Here is a 20036-nt window from a genome sequence, read left to right as displayed (position 1 = left end):
AGTAACCATGGTAACCACGGACTCTGAGCGGCTGGATCGACGGAGGTCAGACAACAATTTTACATGTATGATCTTAAAACAGGACACAGCCAATATCCGTGCTGGCCTCATATCAAATGTGACCGCAGACTGAGTCTATGTTTGACGTTTGCTTTATATCTAATCTTCCTGTCAAACATTTAAACAGCAGCGAGTCTGCAGCTGAGGGAATACAAACTCAAACTGTCGGAACAGGTTCGATCGTGGATTCATTTGGTAATTTATTAAATGTATAACTGTTAGTCTAATCTGCTGCTGAGTCTCTTACGCTGATGAAAATGCAGATAACACAGATCACGAACTGTTCAACCAATCACTTTCATTCCACTTTGATCTGCGACAAACTGACGGTTCATCTCTGTTACAGTGTTTCGTTAGACTGCTATATTTTTGTGTTCTTTATGCTGTAGATTTTCACGTCTCTGGAATAGTTGGCAGTATTAAGGATGCTTTTCTGTAAAATCATATTGATATGACCCGTGACATATTCGTAGATGACAGTTAGATAGTCAGCTGGGAAACTCTGTGTTAACTCAGAGATCTGAAGATGTCATGGAGATGCTGATCTTGCTCCGTGGTGTACAGGTCCGTTTACCCTCATGATTAATATTCACAATAAAAATATTAGCCCAACATCATGAAGTCTGTATGTGTTTCATAGTGTCGAACCACCTTTGTACAGTTAAAGCCAGCAGCTACTACATGACGGAAACACCAACGTTATCTCTCTTCTGCGTTTATACGCAGGTCACGCTGATTACTGAACAGAAACCCAAAGATCAGCTGTTAATCGAATTTATTTGCTCTCCCTCCTCCTTAAACATGTTTTTAATGTTAGTTATAATTCAGAATTGGCGACTGAAACACGTAGGACACATACGAACATCAGGAAATAACACCCCGATAAATATAACCTCAGTAAAATAAGTCAGTGTCAGCGGGGGTTATTACAGCTGTGTACCGGGGCCTGCGCTTTGTCGGCGGTAATAACAGCTCGATTGCTTGCGAGGCGAGCGGGTCTATCCCACGCTTTGCCGTGAGACTGGCCAGACATCTCCGAAATCATCGAAGCACTTTTGCAAAGAGGCTGTATCTTGACAAACCGACCAGACATATGAAGATTAAACCACTACATTCTCGGCTAAAAAATATTAAAACTGTTTTTGGTGACACACAAACAGGGTTTTTCAAAGTTCAGTTCTGCCGGTTGTTGTGGGCTAAAAACAATGGCCACCAGGCCAAAGCAATGGTTTTGAGTCGATCAGCGTTAACCCCGCCCCCTGAGTTTGATGGGTGAGGCTGACAGATAAAATTATTTCATGGTGAGAGCCAAGCGCCAGGACTGCCAAAATGAAATAAATAAATATATCATGAAATAATTAATTAAATGTGTCAATAATTAATTAAAATGTGAAATACACAAATAATTAATTAAATGTGTCAATAATTAATTAATTAAATGTGTCAATAATTAATTAAAATGTGAAATACATAAATAATTAATTAAATGTGTCAATAATTAATTAATTACATGTGTCATAACTATGTATTTAATTAATTAATTCCCATTTTAATTAATTATTGCCACATTTAATTAATTATTTAATGGTGTATTTAAGTAATTCATTATGGCAGTCCTGGCGTTCCATAGTCCTCAGTCGTCATCAGTGTTAATGGATCAGTGGCACTGCCGTTTGCCTGCTGTATTCAAGTCCACGATGTTCTGTCGGTCTTCATCAGGCGATTGACTGGCCTTTAAGCTTCTTCTCAGGGTCAAGGACAAAGTGAGAGATCAAGCTGCACAATTTCGAGCCAAAGCCTGGCTTATTTTCTCCCAATTCTATTAATCTATTGTTCTGCCGCCGTACTCAAGGTTCAATGTTGAGAGAAGTCCACCTGTATTGGCACACTAAAGCATATAATTAGTATCATATTCATTTCTTTTTCTTAAAGGCTTCATTTGCTTCATGTGCCTAGAGGTAACTCATCTGTCTCTCTGTGTTCTTTCTTTACACAGTCAGTTCCTTTTATGGGCATGCAGAGTTCCTGTTCACTATTTCCTGTTCTCTGCAGAGTCTGTCTCTCTTTGTATTTATCGTCTAAAGACCCTCTTTAATTCTACTAAATCTTGATCTAAAAACAATACACCTTCATTTCACTCACACTTTTAAATAGAGCTCTTTCAAACATAAAAATAAACTCAACCTCTCATACCATCACTCATGCATTTCTTGAATTAAAAGCACTTTCAAACTTTAAAACATCCTACTTTTCATCACAAAAGAAATATATTTCATACACACTTTTAAATGTTCTAACCTCTTTCAGACGCCATGACTCGTCTCACACACACTGCCTTTTCTCTCTCAAACTTCCATTTTCCACTCACTCAGACAAATCACGCAGAGTCACTCAAATCTAATACTGACAACATTCACACGGTTAAAATCACTCAAAATACGCTTTCATGCGAGTATCTTGGACATGCCTTCCATGATCAGAAAGAGCAAGTCAAAAGAAAAAAGAAAAAGAAAAACTGAAACCTCTCATCGTCTCACACACAGCTTCACACCACACACACATAGCTAAAAATAAAACACCCCACCATTTATTACTCAAGATATATACATCTATCAAAATTCAGTCAATTACTATACATCCACACTAATATATTCAAACTGTATTTATACTCTCGTAATAAGCAAAACCAACCTCTTATATACAGGCATTTAGCAATATTTGCAAACAATAGTTATAAAGCTCAATACTCTCGAGACTGAAACCACCCTCTCTGCGCGTCACCGCTCCTCATTTGCATTTACACACACCATCAGTGCACATCCGGCTGTGCATTGCTGACACAGAGACTGATCTTACTCATAGATCTCATATTTTATATTACAGACGTCTTATTAATTACAACTGCACAGATTTTTTAGGCCTCTTAAACCTATATAATTTTGATAAATTTACCATAACCGACTCGAACGGGCAAACCCCAGGTTTTTTGCGACCAACTCACCAGACCAGACTCGAACTGCTCTGTCCAGATTTTCTAGCCCTAACTTAATTTACCGGTAGCCAAAAAAGCGCAAGAATAGGAGACTCTAACTCCTAGCAATTTTGAAGATTCCCCAGTTTTCCCCGGCTTGTCGTACCGTACTATCCCTACTCTTCAGGGTAGGTCAAGGATAAACGTCTTTACCCAGGAGGGAGCGTTACCTCCGAGAAAATGCGCTTCTTAACAGACGCCGCTGTCGTTCTAGACAAATTTTGAATAATTTGAACCAACAATCTTACCCTCCCCAACAATATGGAAGAAATATAGTATCATCAGAATCCAACTATTTTTAGACATTGAATTTATAACACTGAATTTTTATCCTCCAAATTTCCCTGCAAAAATATTCACCTGCAAAAAATTCAACTGCAAAAATTCACCTGCAAAAATTCAACTGCAAAAGTGATGAACTTAAATGACCCAAGCCAGAGCAATCAGCACTAGATCAAGTCTAGCGGCTCTCAGCCAATTAAATTACGCTGTTTGATCACATGACATCATTAGCCAGCAGTGTGTCTCCTGAAAAGAGAGCTGTTTAGAGGTGAGGGATTAAGTTTTTCTCCTAAATAAAGATCATTACAGAACGCCTAGTCCTACTTAAAATCCCATTCATTTTTCTTTTATTTTATCATCTACTCGAACTGAGGAAAACGTTTGACTAACTCAAAGAAAATTTCCGCGCCTCCCCTGCCTGTCTGCAGAGGCAGTTTTGAATTCAGGAGCGGCAAGATGGCAGCGGCAAACCCTGGCGGTTCTCCGGTAAGTATATTATGTTTTATCTTCAAGTTTGTCTTTTGAAACGTTAATTTTATTTAAATCAGTTGGTCACGTATAAAGTACACAGACGGGGTCTTTGCTCAACTCGTCTGAGGCGTGTCTCACTAAGCGCTACATGCTACCATCCTCCTAACCGAGCTAACCTTTACATGCTGTGCTCTACAAAATAGGATACTCGGTACAAAACCATACTCCACAGATGTTGATAGATAGACGAACACTGCAAATATAATGTGGGAAACGAGAACGGCATTTGGTGAAGGGGTAAAATACACCATGAATAAAGCCATAGAGTGAATGGCTGCCATGGTTGCAGAACGGCCTGATTTAATGACAAGAATGGGGAAGAGTGAGGTGAAGTGAACCAAAGCCACAAAACACGGTCAGACAAGGCGGGAATAGGGCAGTGATATGTCCGTCAGTATGAAGTTGGTGTGTGCTTTGGTGAACAAAACCTCGAGACCGGTATCAGGAAGATGGGAGACTCGTGTTTCACTGGAATAGTTGTGAATTAAAACATCCTTTGTTGGGGAAATTTAGGTGTAAATGCATCCATACAGGCGAGACAGAAGCAGACCAGGCAGTGAAGAAAACAAGGCAAACATTAGAAATATTAAAACGGAAATATGGGATTAATATAACATACAATTAGGGAAAATTGAAGGAACACAATGTAAATTATACTGTAAAGTCATTAAAACAGCATAACCTGATTAAAAGAAACATGTAATTGGGTAGGATGGTGGTTAGAGCTGGGCGATATGACCCAAAATTCATATCTCGATATTTTTTAGCTGGATGGCGATATACGATATATATCTCGATATTTATTTTTTTTAAGCCATAAGGTAAGAACAAAAAGAGAGTTTAGTCAAAGCTGTGTCCTAGATGTCACACAGGCACTTTTATTAACATACAGCGTAGATGTACATGAAGAATTTACTCTAATAAATTATCAGCGTTTATTAAATAATAATGCTCCATAAATAAAAGAACACAATGTTGTTTTTGTGCATAACAAAAAGCTCACAATTGTGCAGTCAAAATGTAAACTAAAAGATGCTGAGCATAATAACAAAGAGACAGATTTCACAGCTGCTCCCAAGTTCTACTGCATGACTGACAGCCTGCAATTCGAAATCCTCTTAACCGTGTCTCTGCACAGGAGCCATTTATGGTCCTTATACACACACAATACGGTAATATTACGTTGAAGCACAGTACGTATCACTCCGCGAGGCTCCACTACGGTAGCCGTAATGCTCCGACAATCTATCAAGCGGTGCAGCTCCGTAGCTCACCAAAGTCGTACTGAAACATTTTTTGACAGATTGCTGTGCGCCGTCTAGCACATGGAAAAACTGTTCGCGGTCATCAAGCACAACCAGAATTCATACATAATGCGCGCGGTCAACTTTTGAGAGAATGAAAGGATTTCAGGCCGTGCATGGCGTTAGCGTGGTTAGCTCATTAGCGCGGTTAGCTCATTAGCGCGGTTAGCTCTCTAACACATTGACGCCGTCCAGCCCCAAGCATGGGGAAATCCACGGTAACACGGAGATTTGCCGTGTTCATCTTGTCGTTGTCTGCAGGTGAAGCTTTGGGGGAGGAGGGGGAGTTGTTCACTGAAGGAGAGACAAGGCCCAGTAACGCAGCGTAGAGACAAAAATGGACGGAAGAGAGGCAAACTTACGGCTCCACAAGTATAGTTATAACGTAACATAGACTATATCGATATAAACGATATTGTCACATCTTATATCTCGTATGAAAATATATCGATATTTTTAAAAAACTCGATATATCGCCCAGCACTAATGGTGGTGATGATGATGATAATAATAATATTAAAAAACATGTACAAGATGGGCATGTATACTTGTACCCAGAATTTAACAACTATAAAGTTGTGGCATGACAGTACCTTACCCCATCCATTATATCCACACTTTCAGAAAAGGATATGGTCAATATCTTTACAAATCTAAACTTAAACAGATAGCATAAGTTAAACGGGATATTCCCTCTGCTTTCTCCTAGAGAGAATACATCAAATTAAACAAATAAGTAGTCTATGGCATTTAAAAGTGGTTACCTACAATTCTGAAATGATAATACTAATTCTTATTGATGATGATACTGTATTTGAAATCCTGGTGTAACACTGAACCCGACATCATAAAATGATTACCCTTGTAATGTCAGGGAGCTACAACCAAGGAGGGAAATATTACTGTCTCACCCCTTGTATCCAATTACATAACAGCACTGCTTGGTAAAGGTGTTGAATTAGCTGGGTCGCTCAGTTTGGGGAAAATTGTGGGTAGCCTGCAAGGGCCTCAACTTTTCCATTCCCACAATGTGCAACAAATGGGCACAGCTGATCTTCAAGATTGGAACATCGGCCAATTACTTCCAACTTTAACGTATTTTTGCAAAAATATTCTTAAACTTGTCTCTTTACACAGATCATAATGATACAAGATGGCACTTGTGTAATTTCCTATAAATTCAATAAATCTAAATAATTGTTACCAACCCGGTAAATCCTGAAAAATGTTTTAACAGCTGTGTTAAATTAAACTTCATACTGACACATGCTGGAAAGTGCATTCATGAGACAATTTTTTTTTTTTTATGCCTTCTAGAGCAGTAGCAATCAAAGATTTTAAGGATTCTTTTACATTTTTTAAAAACACTCTGATTAAGGCATAAGTTGTTCTTTATTATCAGATCTAAGTTTGTTTAAAGCTTCGAATGTTTTGAGGTGCTTTTCTTTGTTTTCAGGGTTCGTTGCAACCACGGATGGGAAAATGTGGAGGTTGCACGGCTGATGTTTACTGTTCGTGGCACAGGAAGAGGCAGTTTCATTTCAGGAATGAGTGTGCACAATCAAAGGTTTGTTCTCATAAAATACTGTCAACCTCAAATGTTTCTGACATAAGATGGAAGGTGTTGCAGCTTTATTTCCATTATTTAAAAATACATAAACATTTAAAGGGTATAATGTTATGATTTAATGTTGTCAGTGTTTTGTTTTATGTCATGTTTAAGGATTTGTTCTCGGTTGTATCTTACGTTTAGTTTAGTTCAGGGTCCATGTGTCATTCTGTCTCTCAGTGTCAGGTCTTCGTCTTGGTGTAGTGTTCTCATTTCCTGTTTTATTGTGAAGGTCTGCGTCTCATGTGAGTGTGTTCAGTTTTACCTCTGTCTCGTCTGGTTGATTATTCCCAGCTGTGTGTAATCTCCTTGTGTTTCTCTGTGTGTATTTAAGTCGCGTCTTCTGTCTTTGTGCTGGCTGGTCCGTCTGTGTATCCACCATGTTCCACTCGTGTGTTTGGTGTTAGTGTCTTAGTTTTGTAAATAGTTGTAAATAGTCTTGTCAAGTAGCGATCGTACATTTTGTTCACCTTGTGTATATATCCTTCACTGCAGCAGCATAGTAGGCGTGAGAAGCCATTTTTGTTGATTAAGTTTTCTCCTGTTTTTGTTAGAAAGTTAGGTAAGTGGATTGTCTTTTGGTTGGTTTTTATTTTGTGTAGGACAGCATAGGGACCAGTAGGGAGTTTTGTTTGTTATTTTTGGCACTGCTCACAGCTGAAGCAAAATAAATGGCTGCTTAGCACTTTTAGAAGATATTGTGGTTTGTGTACTTAGTTGGGTGGTGTGTGGGTGGGCCAACTTCTTGTTGCGTTCGATACTCGCCTAGACAAAGAACGTAACAATAGTTTTATGAAAAAAGTTTTATAGTAAAATGTCTTTAGAGAACAGTGCCCTATCCAGCAGGATATATTGTCTCATATGTGTCAGGTGTTTTTGTTGTTGTTGTTTCTTTCAATTTCCATTATTTACCCCTCAAGGAAGAAAATATTGGACAGGTCCTACAAACCCCAAAGAGCCTTCAGGACTCTGCCCTATTTTTAGTTATTCACACACCTTTTCCAGTCTGTTACTTCCTTCCCTGAATGTTCATTCTGTGTTAATGGTCTGGTTGTCATCTCATGTATTGCCACTGATCATTACAACCCTTTTGGCACCTTTTAAGTGATATGCCTGGGTCCTTCCTACATGCCCTGATAATGTATTATTACTGTTGTCATGCACACATTTCATGTAGGGTTGGAAACAAGCAGGGAATTTCTCATACACACCAAAGAAAGGCCATACCTAATTTAAATATTTTTTATATATTATTTCAGAATAGAGCGACTGTGGAGAGACCTCTGGGTGGCCGTTGCATGCATTTACTACAATGTTCTTCACAACCTTGAGGAAGAAGGCCTTCTTGACATTTCAAATGCTGCGCACACCTTTTGCTGCCATTACATCTTTCTTCCTCGACTGGAGGATGATTTTAATACATTTTGCAGTGGATGGGACAACCATCCACTGCGAACAGAAAACAACACGAGTCCCAACCAGCTGTGGGAGTTGTGTCACAGATATCACCCTGTTCCTGTTCCAGAAAACACACAGGTAAAGGTGCACATTTTTAGTACTCATTGATTCTCTTACAGAGAATGTGATGATTTTATGGATAATTAAAGTCAGTCATATATCCACAAACACAACAAGCTGAAAGTCAGTGATGCTGCTCGGTTTGCAGTCCTGAATATGACGGCACAAGCAGGATTCACTGCACTGTTAATGTTAGCTATGTTATATTGCTGCCTCTGTTCGGTGGTGTCGAGCCAAACGGACTTTAACGTGTGTTTGAACGAGCTGACGGTTCACTCGTTAAGCTGAAAGAAAGATGCTTTAATCACAGGAGTCACACATGTGTCCACTGGACCATCTGGAACTCTTCTTGTTCAGCACTCGTAATAACACAAACACTAAATCCTCCTTCTCTTGTGCTGTTTTGTAGCAGTGTGTACACCTGAGACTGTCACCTGTCTGTCTGTCCTGCACTCTCTCTCTGTTTCTTTCTCTCTGATTGTGGAATAAAAGTATGAACATGTATTTATAAGTTACACTTGTGTTTGAATCCTGCAGCTTATCACACATTTGATTTCCATGTGTGACGACTGCAAGTGTCCAGAGTGAGGACAGACTGAGGGACCCACTGCTGCACATCATCTGTGAGGCTTTGCACCCCTGATGATCCACCAGGACAAACTCAGCAGTGTGTGAGGAAGAGGAGGAGGAAGAGCCAGCAGCAGCTGACAGATGGAGAGAATAGACAGACTGTTCCCTGTTTGTGAAGGACTGCTAGAAAAGTTTAACATAACTAATTGTCTGTCCTGAATCAGTCTTATTAGGTAATGTTCAAATAATGTTATCATCCCAGTGTTGTCAGTGTGGGAGAAAGTACTCAGGGCCTTCAAGTTACACACTATGAAAGGCAGCAACAAGTTTAATATTCAGAAACCTAAAGTATGTATCAGCAGCAGGATGGAGCTAAAAATAAATGTTTGTTTCAGTTCTATGAAGCTTTGAGTATTTTGGATTAGTAGCACTGCTGTGTTTGTTGCATCATATTGCTGTAATTGTTTATATGCTTTATATATTCTGAGGTAAGTTGATCTATAGTGTTACATCATATTCTATAAGGATGTTATGTGTTTGTAGACTTTCTGCCCAGTTTGACCCATTTAGCAGAAGTCAGCCTGTTTAAGGCTCTGATATCTATTCTGTATGACTTAAAGCAGTTATGACATGGTCTGATTTTCTCACCCAATAAAGGAATATTTAATATATCAGTCTACTCTTTGTTTATTAGAAACAGTTTTCACAGCTCGTACATTTTCTTTTTACACATATATGTAAGCATTGAGCCAAATTTAGTAATGCCAACATATTAAACGAACAACATTTGTCTCTTATATATAATACACCTATATATGCACTGTCAAAGATATTTGTCTTTGAGTGAAGATTTAAGGTGATAGGACTTATAAATAACTGCAACTTGAATCTTTACTGAAGCTCAGTATTTGACACAGAGTTCACTCACATGAATTTCACTCACATGTGCTGTACCAGTGTACCTGCACATGTGATGTGACAATAGAAGTTATTTGATTTGAGAGTTCAAACTCACTGCTGTAATAACTTATAATGATTAATATAATAACTATAATATTGGCCATATCATATTTACACTGACTTTAGTCTCATGAACAACATTGGCTAATTGTTGTTTACTAGCTAATCTTAAATGACTGTTCAGTACAGATATGAAGGCCAGCAATCATGTTTTACAGTCCTGTGGTCTCAGCCTCAGATACTTATTAAATCACACAAAGCTGGTGTAGAAACAAACACACGAACAAAATATGTTCTCCTTCATTTCTGTCAAACAAAGCTGTATGAAACGTTTCCAGCGGTTGGTGTTATGGTTGCTAGGCAACCTGGGAAGCGCGACGGAGGCTAGACCGTCCCATTTCACGAGCCTCGCACTTCCGGCCTTAGCGGTCTTTGAGTAGCGGCCCTTGAAGACCGTTGAGGCTGCGTACTTTAAGGCTGCAGACCCTGAATTGGGATACAGCCGTAATCCCTCACCTCTAAACAGCTATCTTCTAGGAGACACACTGCTGGCTAACGATGTCATGTGATCAAACAGCGTAATTTAATTGGCTGAGAGCCGCTCGACTCGATCTAGTGCTGATTGCTCTGGCTTGGGTCATTTAAGTTCATCACTTTTGCAGTTGAATTTTTGCAGGTGAATTTTTTGCTGGTGAATATTTGATGGTGAATTTTTTGCAGGTGAATTTTTGCAGTTGAATTTTTTGCAGGTGAATTTTTGCAGGTGAATATTTTTGCAGGAAAATTTGGAGGATAAAAATTCAGTGTTATAAATTCAATGTCTAAAAATAGTTGGATTCTGATGATACTATATTTCTTCCATACAGCTCTGACGTCATGTTCAACACTACAATATATGAACTTAAGTTAGCATCCTCTAAGCAGCTGATGCCAGCCTGTACCATGTAATACCACTTTGTACCACAAGATAGTATAGTGAGTCAGCATCTAGTCTGCACTGAGCTCACATTTGTATTGTTGTGGTATGACCTAAAGCTGTAGTACAAAAACAAGCGTGCTGTTCTTTTTGGGCTGTTCTGTCCGGCAGTGTAGCATCAGAATTATTTTCCCAAATTTACCATTATGCTTTTGCTATACCGATTGTCATATTTTATTAGATTTTTACTATGATTGTAATAATTTAAAATGAAACAATCACACAATCAGAACAGACAAGGACCAGTGGACAGAAAAGAAAAAGGAAGAAAGAGAATTTCTTCCTTTTTCTTCACAGACTCAAATGTCTGTGAAGGTTCTCAGTCATCCAGGTCATCGAGGCCAGGTCAGAAGGCCCCAGGATGTGAGTGGGCGTTAAGGCGTCTGGGAAGGGATCTCAGAAGTAGGGATGGGTACTGGTATCCGGTGCCATTATGGCACACCCCTGACTGCAGCCAGACCGAAAAGCAGCGCACATTTCGGTGCTTTATTTCTGTGTTGTTTTTTTTTTTCTGAGCCAATTCTAGCCAATCATTTTACCTTTCCAAGGATAGTAGGCGGGCCCAGGTACGTCCATTCTTTTAGAGCAGAGCTACAGATTAAAAATGCCTGTACTTCACAGCAAAAGATGCAAACTCAGCAGCCTGCAACAAGTGCTTTAAGCTGATACTGTGATACTGTCAAAGGGAGGTAACACCTCAAATCTGATAAAATGCCTGGCGACGCATAGCGTTTTTTTTTAAAGCCGAGAAATGCACCATACCTACTACGGGTGTGGTGCCTGTTATCGGACCCGGAGTTAGCAACATCCCCCAAAACCCCGAAGAGTAGAGTCCTGGCCCCTAGCCCTGTCAGTGTAGCAGAATGATGAGGATGATGATGGCAGCAGCAGCCGTTCTTCTCTGGGTCAGTAGCTTAATGTTGTTCGTGTGTAATTTACGTTGAGTACGCTAACCACGTTATTACATTAATGCATGTAAGGTGAACTAGCAAACACCGTCGTAGTTACATGCGGCTGTCTTCTTGTTTGATGGCAGATACTCCCTTCACCCTGGCCAAAAAGGCTAAAATGACCAAAGAAAAAGTGGGAAACAGTTAAATATGAGAGGTTTTTGGACAAAGTTTGTGTTTTCCATTCTTTAAGCACCGGTTTGAGCACCGTTTAAGCACTGGCACCGTTTCAAAAGTACCGGTTTGGCACCGGTATTGAAAAAAACCCAAACAATACCCATCCCAAGTGGATTATAGATGGCAGACAGTTGTAAACCACCGCCTCTGTTCAAAGATGGTTGCTCACGGTGGACATAGATGGCTTCTTTTACTCCTCTTTCAAACCATCTAAGATAAGATAAGATAAGATAAAACTTTATTAATCCCTCTGGGAAATTCGGTTTCCAAAAGCACAGCACCGACAAAAGTTACTGTCTTCTCTGTCCAAAATGTGAACATTGGCATCTTCAAAAGAGTGACCTTTGTCCTTTAGATGCAGATGGAAAGCCAAGTCTTGTCCTGTGGAGGTGGCTCTTCTATGTTGTGCCATGCGCTTGTGAAGTGGCTGTTTGGTCTCTCCAATGTAGAGGTCTGGGCATTCCTCGCTGCACTGTACAGCATACACTACATTGTTAAGTTTGTGCTTAGGAGTTTTGTCTTTGGGATGTGTTGCTGGGTCTGAAGTACACTGCACGACATCCCAGTAGAAGAGCCACCTCCACTCACATCCCACACTCATAAGCCCATCACTTATTCCCATTACTAATGGGAACTTTTTTCAGTAACGAGTAATCTAACTAATTACTATTTCTATCGTTACAATGCCGTTACCGTTACTAACAAGAAAATGCGGTGTGGTTGCGATACTATTTGTATACAAACAGACGGTTGAAGCTGTGTTCAGTTTACCGCATCTTATATCAGTTGCACGGAAGTAGCTGTAAGTAATCTGGACGCTACAGCTTTAAGCATTTGTGTGCGCTCCCGCAGACGGTAATCACTTTCTGGCACAACACCTGGAGCTGAGGGGGCAAAACAATCACATGAGTGGTGCTGTTTGACTGAGGAAGAATAAAGTAGTCGTGGTAAGTCAATCACATGACCACTTTAAGACAAAGCAACAAGGTGCCAGTTTTTAAACTGTGTTGATAGGCCACGTAAAACCAGAGTCATGATAAACAATAGATACGCGGCATTTTTTCCTCAATAGTTTCGTCACGTTTACTGTCTAAGGGCAGCGCAGCAAGCACTCTCTGAGCAAAAAATAAAATTAAAAAAAAACGTGCCCTTTCATGTTGGTGGGGAAAACCAAAAAACTGCACAGTTTTTTGGTTTTCCCCATATTCCAAAAGTGCTTTGTCTTTTTGCTTTTACTGTTGCCCAGCTTAATTTGCAGATGATGTTATTTGCAGCTGCTGCAATGCTTTTGACCAAAACAGGTGCAGCTTGATGACACCATTAACATGCACTATCGTGGTAGAGCGGTATAGTCAAAATCTCTACCATTGGCCAAACTTATGTTGTTTCTATCATATACCGTTTATACCACCCACCCCTTCTAAAAACTCAAATCTGCTTCATCACCTGCTTAAAAAAAACAAAAAACAAGCAGGTGTGGTTTGCCTGGAAACCACAGCAACAACCAACATATGCATAATTAAAATAATAATAATAATGATAATAATAAAAATAATAATAATAATAATAATAATGGATTGCATTTATATAATGCTTTTCGAGACCCTCAAAGTGCTTTACAATGCCACTATTCATTCACGCTCACATTCACACACTGGTGGAGGCAGCTACAGTTGTAGCCACAGCTGCCCTGGGGCAGACTGACAGAAGCGAGGCTGCCATATCGCGCCATCGGCCCCTCTGGCCAACACCAGTAGGCGGTAGGTGAAGTGTCTTGCCCAAGGACACAATGACCGAGACTGTCCAAGCCGGGGCTCGAACCGGCAACCTTCCGGTTACAAGACGAACTGCCAACTCTTTGAGTAAAAGTAAGATTTACTGAGAGAAGTGAAGTTTAAGACCTGACCTGACACATAGACATAGACAAACTCCACACACAGTCACAAACCTGCATTCCCACCCTCATGCACACATATACAAGTACTCACCCAATATGGAGACACACAGAAATAAATGCAGCGCACATACTCCCCATACATACTCTGTGCTGCTAGTGTGTTGTTCTTTTACAATAAACATCAAAAATCAGAAAGTCTGTTTGGATTGACAACAATTGTGATGACACATTATAACCTGTTATAAAAGTTCTTTCATACAAACCAGTGTTACACCAGTGGAAGAAGCTTTTCCTTCATCAGTCTTCTTGTTTCTTACTATAGGGGTGAACAGCTACACTAACACTCTCTGGCTCTATGCTGCCCCCCTGTGGTCACTGTTTTGGTTAATGTATATATATTGAAACTAAAAAAAATAATAATAAAGATGATTAAACTATTAAATATTTAAAGTTAATAAGCACTAAGTAATAAGTTCTGTTTTTATACAATCTAACTTTATAACAGCACATTTTACAGCTTTCATTACATTTTCCCATAAGGTATATAACAAGTGAATAAAGATGAATACAAAAATCATGAAATCTCACGCTGCTTAAAATGACTTATGCAGTACTTACACTTACATAAAATATAATATAATATAGAGTATATACTTGAGAGGACTCATCATCTACAGTGCATAATATCATCAGAAGGCTCAGAGAATCTGAAAAAATCTCTGTCTGAAATGGTGAAAACTGAAAATCAATATTAGATAATATTAGTTTTTTTAATATGAATATCTTGTAAAAGGAATTGATACCATTGACTGGTCCCCATCTTTGCCAGGTGTAAACCCAGTAGAAGACCTTTGGGACATTATGTTTAGTTCCATCCAATATTCCCAGGATGGACCTCAGACTGTCCAGGAGCTAAAGGATGCCCTGGCATCCCTGTACAACAGAATTCAGCTCTGTAGTCCAAATTATAACTAATAATTAGAGGACAATGACAGGTCTAGTGTACTCCCATACTCTCCATATACTGGGAAAATAAAAAAATAAAAAATCCAGCTATGTGTCCATCCATTTCTTTTTACAGATAGAGCAAGAAGCAAGGTGCATATACAATTACCATGTTTGCTAATGATTTCTCAGTTACTGAATGAGCAGAGTCTCAGAAGTACCGTAATTTACAAAATACGTTAATGTTAACTTTATTGATAAATGTCATAAAGGATGCAGGTTTTCATCTCTCAAATCTGGAATGTACAATCCATCAGTCTCCATCCATCTTCTTCCGCTTATCCGGGGCCGGTTGTGGGGGCAGCAGCCTAAGCAGAGAAGCCCAGACCTCCTCTGCCCAGCCACCTCCTCCAGCTTATCCGGGGGAACACCAAGGCGTTCCCAGGCCAGCCGAGAGATATTGGCCGTTTATCAATGCCCAAGTACGCGAGTACGTACTTGCGTTCTCGGTGAGTACGTACTCGCCGAGAACGCGAGCACGGACTCGTGGGCCGTTTCTCAATTCTCAAGTACGCGAGCACGGACTCGTGATTTGTACAGTCAGAACACCAGCGTACGCGATGATGTCACAGGTCCGGAGTTTTTACTGCCGTCCCCTCCTAATTTAACTCTGAGTAACATGTTATGAAGCTTAACTGTAATCACAGCCAAACCGGTTTACTCAGGAACAAATAAAACACTGAAATAAACCAAACATTAACATTTAGAAGTGATCTAAGTGACTTATATATCATTTTTAACCTCAGTAGTGAAACCTCTAATAATAAAAATAGTGTACATGTACATACGTGTACATACCTTAATAAAAACAAGCAGGTGAGATGTTAGAACGCTTTTATTTTTATTCTAGTGGACACTCAATACTATAGACAGCTGCTGGGGTTTCTTTAACCTGAGTAGTGAGAAGTCCGCGAGCGGGGGGGGACGGGCGATGTGCCGGGAGTCCGCTGTTGAGTTTTGGACGAAATGCATTCTGGGATATATAGCTGTCCCAAGTCTACACCGATGCATGCTCGATAAAACGGGCAGAGCGAGACCACATCCGGGACTTTTTCGCGTTCTCGGCTTGATGCGTACTTCGAATTGGAACAGTACTTGGTCTCCGACTGATGACGTATCACGAGTACACGAGAACGCAAGTACGCACAAGTACGCATATTGATAAACGCCCATAATCTCTCCAGCGTGTCCTGGCTCTGCCTCTGGCCTCCTCCCGGTGGGACATGCCCAGAAAATCTCGCCCAGGAGGCGCCCACAGGGCATCCTTGTCAGATGCCCGAACCACCTCAACTGGCTCCTTTCGATGTGGAGGAGCAGCGGCTCTACTCTGAGCCCCTCCCAGATGGCCGAACTTCTCACCCTATCTCTAAGGGAGAGGCCAGCCACCCTTCGGAGGAAGCCCATTTCTGCCTCTTGTATTTGCGATCTCGTTCTTTCGGTCACTACCCACAGCTCGTGGCCATAGGTGAGGGTAGGGACGTAGATTGACCGGTAAATTGAGAGCTTCACTTTTACATTCAGCTCCCTCTTCACCACAACAGACCAGTATAGCGTCTGCATCACTGCAGCCGCAGCACCAATCCGTCTGTCTATCTCCCGCTCCCTTCTCCCATCACTCGTGAACAAGACCCAGAGATACTTAAACTCCTCCGCTTGGGGCAGGGTCTCGTCCCTGACCCGGAGTGGGCACTCTACCCACACATCCATCAGTGTGTATTTCTGTTTTCTTTTTGCTTGTTTTTTTAAGTCTTTAGAGCAGTAAAATTAAAACATGCAGTTTGTCCTGCATGTTGAATTCAAGAAAGGTCTTGAACAAAAGGAGAAGAACATTTGAAATATACGTTGAAAAAAGATTTGGCCTGATGGTGGCAGTGATGGGAACATTACAGTCACATCATCATTATTTTAGCCCTCAATTACTGAGAGATGATCTAATGAAAACATCTACAATCTTAAACAGTTCAACAGTTTGTTTCTCTAAAATGCGACAGAAATAACGTGCAGCTGAGAAAGTACAAGAGAAAGGCTGAATTTGTTTCTGTGGGCTTATATGTCAAAGCTCAATTTTTAATGACCAGATAAAAATGCACTTATTCTTGTATTAAAACAAGTGTTTTTTATAGTTTGCCTCTGTGGCTTTTCAGTTATAAAGACAAAGAAATGCTCCTCTCAGCACAGCAGAGGTTTTCTGGGTTTGTGTTTCTTTGTTGCTTCTGAAAAGTTTCTTCCGTTCTGAAAGCAGGAAGAAGGCCGGCCAAAAGTGACATCAGTGTCAGGACAGGATATCATTGTATCTGCCAGAGTTAGCAGTGCACAGCAGTGAGAGGACAGTTTAAACTCCTGCTCAGCATCTCAGTCCTCTCAAGATGTCCTCAGATATTTATGCCAAACCAGATCTATCAAAGAAGGTGAGATACAGCAGAAAGGAGCAGGAGGACGGAGCAGAGTGGGAGCAGAGGGAGGTGGAGATCTACGACAGTGCAGACTTTGATCACACTGGAATTCAATCACGAGGAGGAGGTAAGTCATCTGTAATAATATGTTTACTTCCAGTTTGTTACAGTCAGCTTTTAATCCCAATGAACTGCAGCCCATCAATCATCTCCATGTGCTGTATGAACCTTTTACCTGATTTGCTGTTTTCTTATGCAGCATGATTTTTTCATATTAACATTTTATACAGTTGGCGCTGCATAGAAAACACATTTAGACTTAATGATGAACCAGCACAGAGTGGATGGTTACGGACACCGCTGCTGCTTTCAGGGATGTTCAGACAATGTTTTTAACTGTTACTCAAATACTATCTGCCTGCTGCTGAGCTCTGTGTGCATGAAGAGCTGGTAGCTTTCAGACACAAGTGCAGTTTCAGAAAACAGATTCTTTCTAAACAAGACAGCTTGGTTCTTCTGCTTTTTTTGTTTTTAATAAAAACTTGAAAACTACAAAATAATAGTTTTTTTTTCTTATATTCGTGTGCAATAATAACTGTGCAATATACTTACTCAAATGTGCAATCCTATTTATCCATATTATATATTCTGTATTTATATATGTATATATATTGTATATTTATGCTTATATCCTTACTTACTCTCATTCCCCTTATTGTATCTGTAACATGCAACTTCTGTTAGTGCTGTGCTACTGGAAACTGAATTTCCCGGAGGAACCCACCCAAGGGATTAATAAAGTTTCATCTAATCGAATCTAATGATATCAGGCTAGTTTAGAATATCTTTCACTGCTAATGAATACAAATGTGTATGAAAAAAAAGTACAGACCCACTTAAAATATATTACTCTAGCACAGTGGTTCTTAACCTTCTTGAAGGTACCAAACCCCACCAGTTTCATATGAACATTCACTGAACCCCTCTTTAGTGAAAAATAAAATATGATTTTTTTCAAATTCACGACATATATATGTTTTTTACTGGTGCACAAAATGAGCCGTGCATGTCACGGCGGAGGCTCTGCCAAACCCCTGAGACCAACTCACCGAACCCCTAGGTTCGATCGAACCCAGGTTAAGAACCACTGCTCTAAAATGTAAGGTCATAAATAACCCACTCTATAACTTTAGTCAGTTAAAGTCTTGGATAAATAGTTTGGTTGATTGAGGGTTAATCACAATGCAGATATATTTTGGTATCTGACTCTTTTGTGAAGTTGAGCTCATGCAACCACAACCACAGGTCTATTAAAGGCAGAGTGACAGAAAATAACCACAAACCAACATCTGCACTGTTTTCTAACAGGACCAAAGACTAAGAGTCCTCCAGTCCAGAAGGGCTCTTTCAGATGTGCTACACTGGGTCTAGCAGTTCTGTGCCTTCTGATGTTAGCTGGGATCATCATCCTTTCCGTACGCGGTAAGATAAGATACAATAAGATCTCGTCCTTCTGTGTGCTCCTCTCTACCAGCCTATGTTCCTGCGTCTTCTTTAAACTTACGTTCACCACTGCCATTTCCATCCTTTCTTTTGCAAAGGTCCAGTACCATCTGTCCTTCTACATTTCTCTTCTTCACAAAATCCCTACCCAACACCTCATCACCTCTATTCACCGACATGTCCACTGAAGTCTGCTCCAATCACCACTCTTGGATAAAGTGGCTCTTTCACTGCATCCACCTTACTCCAGAATTCCTCTCCCATCTAACTGACCTCCAACCTGTGGGGTTCACACACTGACAATATCAAAAATATACCTTCAACTTCCAGCTTCAAATCCATGATTGTGTATAGCATTCCCTTCACCTCCACAACACTGCTCACATACTCTTCATTACCCTTCCTTCATTTTCCTTCCCATCTACACCATGACAGAACAGCTTGAGTTCATCTCCAGTGCTCCAGGCCTTGCTTCCCTTCTACCTGGTCTTCTGCACACAAATCTACCTTCCTTCATTTGGATATATCAGCCACCTCCATGTACCAGCCTTACTTCTATATTTAGTATCTGAGCTCACCTCTATATTCTAGCCTTTCCTTCTCTCTCACTGTCAGAAAACTGCAGACCAACAGCATCAGTGTAGGAATCTTATTGATTATCTACATGTTTGATTTGACATTTTACCCCAGATGCCCTTCCTGACACAACCCTCCCCATCTATCCCTGTTTGCTGCTGGCATTAGGATAACACTGGTGTGAGGGACACCCTTGGCTGGGTGTTGTTGTTAATATGTGTTGTATTTATTGATCAGCTCAAATGCAGGTGTTACATTTAAGTGAGTCAAGAAACAACTCACATATTATTTAAATGAATTGAAACTAAAAAAAACAAACCAAATGACAGCAGCTGACCTCTCAAACTGACATAAACAGGAGAAAGTGTTCACAGTCAAAGCTCAGCCCTACAAACTCATTCAGAGTGAAACAGGAAACACACAGTGAGAGCTGCACAGGTGTGGCAGGTAAGAACAAGGAAAAGCTGAATGAGTCTTCTGCAGACGGCGGCCATCTTGGCTCTTTATGTAATCATTAGGCTGCATGTTGGTGCACCAATCACAGCAGAGTACCTGCACATGCCCGTTATCATCCTCTCATTCAGTCACACCTGAGGCACAGCATGCAGAGCTTTTCATGAAGGACAGAAAAACACAGCAGTTACACAAAATGACACAAATATGATGACAGTCATAACAACAGGTCAAAGTTCAG

General features: G+C 40.3%; 1 protein-coding gene and 1 long non-coding RNA gene across 2 annotated transcripts in view; both read left to right on the top strand.

The window, feature by feature from the left end:
• LOC109194357 (C-type lectin domain family 12 member B) overlaps nt 1–20036 on the top strand; it is a 159144-nt gene that overhangs the window by 108459 nt on the left and 30649 nt on the right. The window lies entirely within an intron of this gene.
• On the top strand, nt 3677–8926 carry LOC112843529 (uncharacterized). The gene is made up of 4 exons (XR_003215943.1): nt 3677–3859; nt 6665–6775; nt 8077–8353; nt 8873–8926. It is a non-coding gene; the product is annotated as an uncharacterized LOC112843529 (long non-coding RNA).

The sequence above is a fragment of the Oreochromis niloticus genome, linkage group LG22 (genome assembly GCF_001858045.2).
Source record: "Oreochromis niloticus isolate F11D_XX linkage group LG22, O_niloticus_UMD_NMBU, whole genome shotgun sequence".
In the NCBI taxonomy this organism is placed as follows: domain Eukaryota; kingdom Metazoa; phylum Chordata; class Actinopteri; order Cichliformes; family Cichlidae; genus Oreochromis; species Oreochromis niloticus.
Note: the sequence above shows the minus strand (reverse complement) of the source record. Positions and strands in the feature narration are given on the sequence as shown.